Source organism: Nyctibius grandis, chromosome 7, assembly GCF_013368605.1.
Source record: "Nyctibius grandis isolate bNycGra1 chromosome 7, bNycGra1.pri, whole genome shotgun sequence".
NCBI lineage: Eukaryota > Metazoa > Chordata > Aves > Nyctibiiformes > Nyctibiidae > Nyctibius > Nyctibius grandis.
The window spans coordinates 34655377-34663099 of NC_090664.1; positions in this window are offsets into that span (position 1 = coordinate 34655377).

Consider the following 7723-nt stretch of genomic DNA (forward strand, 5'->3'; position numbering starts at 1 on the left):
AAAACCTCACTAGCTGCACCATCCACAATTAAGGTTATCTTGTCTTAGGCTTTCAGTGATACTCTTGCTGATGCCCAGAGAATGATGAAGAATTACCACAATGCTGAACACAGAAGAAACAAAGAAGGGAAAGAATATGGAGTAACAAAGATCGTAACCACTGAACCATCTGTTATAGAGGTTGGAGCTGGAAGGAAAAGTAAGTCCAGTAGTCATATAGGGTTGTGGAAAATTGAGGTAGGTCAAACTGGACAATCAAAATTTATAGAAAATTTTAATCTCCATATTCTCTTTACCTATAAATTGACAGAAATGCCTTCCCCCTATCCCCTGTCTTTACAAGTACTTTATCTGATGATTCCAACATAAATCTTGGCTATTACAGAAAATCCTTGTACAAAATAACTGGCTGCAGAACTGACTATAACAAATGTGCAGTAAATCAAAAAAGAAAGGGTGGTGCCAAAGAGAAGAAAAAGCATCAGAACAGTGGAGCACCATTCATTCTGGGCCCTGAGTGAGGTACTGTATGAAGGAGTACTGGTTTGTACTGTATTTGCCTTTCCACTGTTTGAATTTATGCCTCTTCTCAAGTTATGGTAATTAAAAGGGTAAGGAGTTTATTTTTTGTCCATCCTTAAACAATACACTTATTCTGAAGTTTTTATCCCCTCAGATGTGCTAAGTGAACACTTCAGGAAATACAAACTTTAGACTGTAATTCCCTCTCTCCTCCCTAGCTTCTTTTATTGCAGCTCTGAAAAGGACAAATTCCACACTTGGCTTGCCAGGAAAGCGTGACGCCTCAGCACGCTGCCACCGAGCTCCCAGCCCCTACACCAGACGGGAATGTAACTGGCAGCACAGTGTGGCTCGAGGCTTTCAGTTCAGGGTGGCTGAATTCCCACATTATGTGCAAGCTCCTGTCAGGGTTAAACATACCCAGACTTAGTGGGCAGAGGGAGGGAAGACAGGCAAGCAGAAAGTGTGTGACTTGTAGTGGGTTTATGCTAGCCTTTGTTCACTGTGAGAAAGCGTGGTACATACAATGAACATGACTTGTGATCAGATTTTAAGGCAGTAATGCTATTACTGTAACTCCATTTTGAATTCTTTCATAACATCCTATTACAAAGAATCCAGCAAAAGCTATGGAATGTAAACTGCACACACAATTTTCATTTTCTAAACAAAATTATTTTACTTAGGTCTTTTCTTAGGAAAATATACTGAATTATCTCAAAAAAAAAAGGCGATAGTACTAGCACTCTGTGCTGCTTGACTTCAGCCTTCCCACTAGGGGGATTACATATGCTTTGAGATCTGCAAAATCAGTAGCTATTTATTCTACACAGATTTCTTACTAGTGTATTTCTAATGCAATCATCCCATTGTAACTTAAGAGGTTATCATAGCTCAGTAGCCCTTCAGAAGGCAGATGAGTATTCATTAATCTCCTCTAACAGCCTTCCTTTGCAGCCTTCCTTTTCCTCAGATGAAAACTGAATAAACAAATGCACCAGTGCAAACAAAATGCCTACCCAACAAACCATATAAAATACATCACTTTGTTACATCTTTCTCCTAGCTCTTTTGTTTTTGTGTGGTTGGATTTGAATAATCTTGCAAATATTAACTACCGAGTGCAGTGTTCATTACCAGCAGTCTCAGTAGATGCACTGCAAAAGGAGGATGATTAGGTATTTATGCTGAGCTCAAGTACAAAAAACCACCAAACTTATGAAACTTGTCTACCTTTTCCATACGGCTACAGTTGTACAGTTTCAATACCTCTATCTACCAACTGGTCTGCATCTTATCTGTTTTTTTCTCACTAATGCGGTTAAAAATTCCTTCCTACTTTCTTTAAGCTATTGGCCATACATACATACTGTTTGACATTTTGCTTATCAGTGTATAACTCTTCAAATCTTATCACTTATATTCTTTGCCACTTATTTTCAATCTTTCCAGCCTTTAATATTTTTATCACTGTACCTATATCTTATTTTAATTAGGAAGGCTTCTTGCCCAGACATTAATATATGTACTCTAACAAGCTTAAGCACAATATCTCCTATAACCTACACTGCACGTAGATTAAGTCCGGTAAATAAAGCTATTTGACTACTGCACAGTTTGATATCAACAGACGCTTATTCAAACACTCTTGTGAGAGAGGTAATTCTTAAGCTGAAAAGCTAGCCAGATTCACTACTTTGTTTCTCAGCTGCCCCGAAAAGATGGGCTTCGTATATGCTATCCTGTGTGATGAAGGCATTAAATAATGATGCCTCTTTCATTTGGCAACTTTATTGAATATTAAATTTCACAGAACACCACACTACTTGTTTTCATATTAACGGGCAACTATTAACAGTATCAGCATAAATGGTGCTGAAATAAAAATATATGTGTCACAGTTTAAAGCTGGGATGGCTATTAAACCTGTGGCAGATGCTCTCTGTTAACCCTCCCCCCCCCACCCGAAGGGAAAGGGAAAAGGGAGAGAGACTTATGGGTTGGAAAGTTAAAACAGCTTTAATAAACTATAATAATGAAAAAGAGTATAATAATAATAATAATAGAAATAATCAAATATATACAAAACTAAGATCGAGAGCTTGGAAATCCTCCTCAGGCAGAGTTGCTCCCTCAGCACGGGCAGAGGGGAAAACACAGTACCTCCCCCTGCCATCACACCTGCAGGCTTTTCACTGGAGAACTGGCAAAGCTGGTACCAATCAGTGGGAGACAGGAGGGCCCGTCCCTCCTAGGCCCCACCACCAGGAGGCAGTGGGTTAGTGATAAATAGGAAAGTGAGAATGACATGTATGGGATGGAATACCTCGTTGGTCAGTCTTGGGTCACCTGCCCTGTCTGCTCCTCCCTGCAGGTGCGACCCCCCTTCGGCTCTTCACTCATAAGCAGTGAGGAATTTAGCAGTGACCTTGGTTTCTCTAAGAATAATTGGCCTGGTTTGGGCCAAACCAGGACATTCCACCCCTTATTCCATACCATTCACGTCATACTCAGATCACCACTACCTTTTCATTTTCAAATATATATACACATATCACTAGTTTATGATTCATCTTTGTGCAAAAAGTTCATCAAGTTCATTTAGTTCAGGACTGTGGGTTTCCATCTGGTTAGCAGTCTCTCAGGGCAGGAGACATGGTATGAGTTTTCTCACGGTTCATGCCCACGGGTTGCAGGTTCAAAATGTCAGTCTCGAGGAGGTTACTAGACGCCACTTGCGGCTAGCTCCGGTCTCATCACCACTGTATTAACCTGAAAGACACTTATGAACACTGTTAGTATTATGCAGCAACAACATACAGTTCAGAATTAAGTAGTCTCACCCAGAATCAGATCACCTTCAGGGACACATCGGACTTCACCATCTTGCAACATCACCCACCAAGTACATCCAGGTCCCTGAGCAAAACCAATCCCACAAATGCATTTACCTTTGCCCACAGCAGGAAGAACCCAGACAGTTTTTCCCAATAGATTCCTTTCATGCACCACAGGGACTTTATCTCCTTCTACTGTATGTAGAAGGTCTGACTGAGCAGGGCCAGCTCGATTGATAGATCCTCTGGTGTTAACTAACCAGGTAGCTTGTGCCAGATGCTTATCCCAGTTTTTAAAGGTTCCACCCCCCATTGCTTTCAGGGTAGTTTTTAACAGCCCATTATACCGTTCAATTTTCCCAGAGGCTGGTGCATGATAGGGGATGTGATATACCCATTCGATGCCATGCTCTTTGGCCCAGTTATCTATGAGACTGTTTTTGAAATGAGTCCCATTGTCTGACTCAATTCTCTCTGGCGTGCCGTGGCGCCACAAGATTTGCTTTTCGAGGCCCAGAATCGTGTTCCGGGCAGTGGCATGGGGCACAGCGTATGTTTCCAACCATCCGGTGGTCGCCTCCACCATGGTAAGCACATAACGTTTACCCTGGCGGGTTTGAGGGAGTGTGATATAGTCAATTTGCCAGGCCTCCCCATATTTATATTTCAACCACCGCCCCCCATACCACACAGGTTTTAACCGTTTGGCTTGCTTAATTGCGGCGCATGTTTCACAATCATGGATAACCTGTGCAATAGAGTCCATGGTTAAGTCCACCCCTCGGTCACGAGCCCATCTATATGTTGCATCTCTCCCTTGATGACCTGAAGTGTCATGAGCCCACCGAGCTAAAAATAGTTCACTTTTATGTTCCCAGTCCAAATCTATTTGGAACACTTTAGCAGCCTGATCCGCTTGTTGGTTGTTTCGATGTTCCTCAGTTGCCCGACTTTTAGGTACGTGGGTATCTACATGACGTACCTTCACGACTAGTTTCTCTAGCCGAGCAGCAATATCTTGCCACAATTCAGCAGCCCAAATAGGTTTACCTTTGTGCTGCTAGTTGCTTTGCTTCCACTGCTTTAACCACCCCCACAAGGCATTTGCTACCATCCATGAGTCAGTATAAAGATACAGCCGTGGCCACTTTTCTCGTTCAGCAATGTCTAAAACCAGCTGGATGGCTTTTACCTCTGCAAATTGACTCGATTCACCTTGTCCTTCTGCGGCTTCTGTGACTCGTCGTATGGGACTCCATACAGCAGCTTTCCACTTCCGATGCTTTCCTACAAGACGGCAGGATCCATCGGTGAACAGGACATACTGCTTCTCATCCTCTGGTAGTTCATTATACGGTGGGGCTTCTTCAGCACGTGTCACCTCCTTTTCTGGTGGCATTCCGAAGTCTTTGCCTTCTGGCCAGTCCATGATCGCTTCTAAGATTCCTGGGTGATTAGGGTTTCCTATTCGAGCCCTCTGTGTAATTAATGCAATCCATTTACTCCATGTAGCATCAGTTACATGATGGGTAGTGGGAACCTTACCCTTGAACATCCAGCCTAGTACTGGTAATCGAGGTGCTAGGAGAAGCTGTGCTTCAGTACCGATTACCTCTGAAGCAGCTCTAACTCCTTCATATGCTGCCAGTATCTCTTTTTCAGTTGGAGTGTAATTGGCCTCGCAACCCTTGTATCCTCTACTCCAAAATCCTAGGGGTCGACCTCGAGTCTCCCCTGGTACTTTCTGCCAGAGGCTCCAGGTAGGACCATTGTCCCCAGCTGAGGTGTAGAGCACATTTTTAACATCTTGTCCCATACGGACTGGTCCAAGGGCTACTGCATGCACAATTTCTTGTTTAATCTGTTCAAAAGCCTGTCGTTGTTCAGGGCCGCACTGAAAATCATTTTTCTTTCTGGTCACTTGATAAAGAGGGCATACTATCTGGCTGTAATCTGGAATATGCATTCTCCAGAAACCCACAACGCCTAAGAAGGCTTGGGTTTCCTTCTTGTTAGTTGGTGGGGACATAGCTGTTATTTTGTTGATCACCTCTATCGGGATCTGGCGACGCCCATCTTGCCATTTAATCCCTAAAAACTGGATGTCCCGGGCAGGTCCCTTGACCTTGCCCCTTTTTATGGCAAAACCAGCTTGCAGAAGATTTTGGATTATTTTCTCACCTTTGCCAAAAACTTCTGCTGCTGTATCACCCCATATAATGATGTCATCAATGTATTGCAAACGTTCTGGAGCTCCACCCTTTTCTAGTGCAGTCTGGATCAGTCCGTGGCAAATAGTAGGACTGTGTTTCCACCCCTGGGGCAGTCGATTCCAGGTATACTGGATACCTCTCCAGGTAAAAGCAAACTCTGGCCTGCACTTTGGTGCCAAAGGAATAGAGAAAAATGCGTTAGCAATGTCTATGGTGGCGTACCACTTGGCTGCCTTTGACTCCAGTTCGTATTGAAGTTCTAGCATGTCTGGCACAGCAGCACTCAGCGGTGGTGTAACTTCATTTAGGCCACGATAGTCCACAGTTAATCTCCATTCTCCATCAGACTTTCGCACTGGCCATATAGGGCTATTAAAGGGTGAGTGAGTCTTGCCAATCACTCCTTGATTTTCTAATTGTCTAATAAGTTTATGAATGGGGATCAGGGAGTCTCGATTGGTGCGATATTGTCGTCGGTGCACCGTGGTAGTAGCAATTGGCACCTGTTGTTCTTCAACCTTCAGCAACCCCACAACAGAAGGATCTTCTGAGAGGCCAGGCAAGGTAAACAGCTGTTTAATGTCCTCAGTCTCTACAGCTGCTATACCAAAGGCCCATCTATATCCTTTTGGATCCTTAAAATACCCTCTCTTAAGGTAGTCTATGCCAAGGATGCACGGAGCATCTGGGCCAGTCACAATGGGGTGCTTTTTCCATTCATTTTTAGTTAGGCTCACTTCGGCCTCCAATACAGATAACACTTGAGATCCTCCTGTTACTCCTGAAATACTGATAGATTCTGCCCCTTTATGATCCGATGGCATTAGGGTGCACTGTGCACCAGTGTCTACCAGGGCTCAATACCTTTGTGGTTTTGATGTGCCAGGCCATCGAATCCACACAGTCCAATAAACTCGGTTGTCCCTCTCCTCCACCTGGCTGGAGGCAGGGCCCCCCTAATTAAGAAATGGATTCGTGCTGCTCACAGGGACTGGACCTTCATTTCTCCTATTCACACTTGGGAAAAAGGGATTTGAGGCCCATCTACCCTGACTGGGGTCCTGCTCACTGGTAACTGGAGCAGCCATCCTCCTAGGAAAATTCTCTCTGGCATTTCTTTTAGCTTGCAACTCACGTACTCGTGCCTGTAGAGTACTGGTAGGTTGTCCATGCCATCTGCTCATGTCCTCCCCATAACCACGCAGGGCAAACCACAGGATACCTCGTGATGTGCTCCGTTTCCTTTGAGCTGGTCCTGTAGGAGAGCGTTTTCTCCTAACAGCTGTAACGCACGCCTGTGTAGGTAGAGAGTCAAGTTTAGTCTCGATCCTGGACAGTTTGTCTGACAGTTGTTTAAATGAGTCCTTGTTTTCCTTTGTCAGTTTTTCCACAGCCGAGATGCGTGCCTGCAGTGGGCAAGAAATACTATCTTCATACTGTCGCATACAGTTAGCCATTTTACCCACAGAACGTGCCATATCATCTTCTCCCCATACTAATATTGACAATGTATGGGTATATGTCGGTGGAGCATTCTTCACAACCTTCCGGAACATGGATCGGTTGCATTCCACTTCATCAGGATCTACAGGATCTACAACTTCCCGTGGGTGTCTATAAATGATCTCTTGCACAGCTAGTTCTCTAAGGTAGGTAATACCTTTTTCTATAGTGGTCCATTTGCTTAGGTGGCTCAGAACATCATCTTTATAGGGATACCTGCTCTTTACAGCTGACAAGAGTCGCCTCCAGAGACTGATAGCATTTGACCTTCTTGCAAGCGCCTTATCAATACCACCATCTCTGGACAGGGATCCCAACTGTCTGGCTTCTCTGCCATCTAATTGCATGCTGTCTGCCCCATTATCCCAGCATCGGAGCAACCAGGTAATAATAGGCTCACCGTCATAACGGCTGAAGTCTTTCCTTATATTTCTCAGGTCCTTCAGGGATAAGGAGTGGTAGGTTATCACTATGTCCGAGTCCTCCTCTTGTGATAGTTCTGCTTTAGAAGGACCTTTCTTCTGTGATGGGTCTGCTTTAAAAGGATGATTAAGGAAACCCCCATCTGTGTCAGGCCCTAACTCTGCCTGAGAAGGGCCCTCACCTGGGTCATATGATGGCTCTGCCTTAGAAGGCTCTGAGTCATCA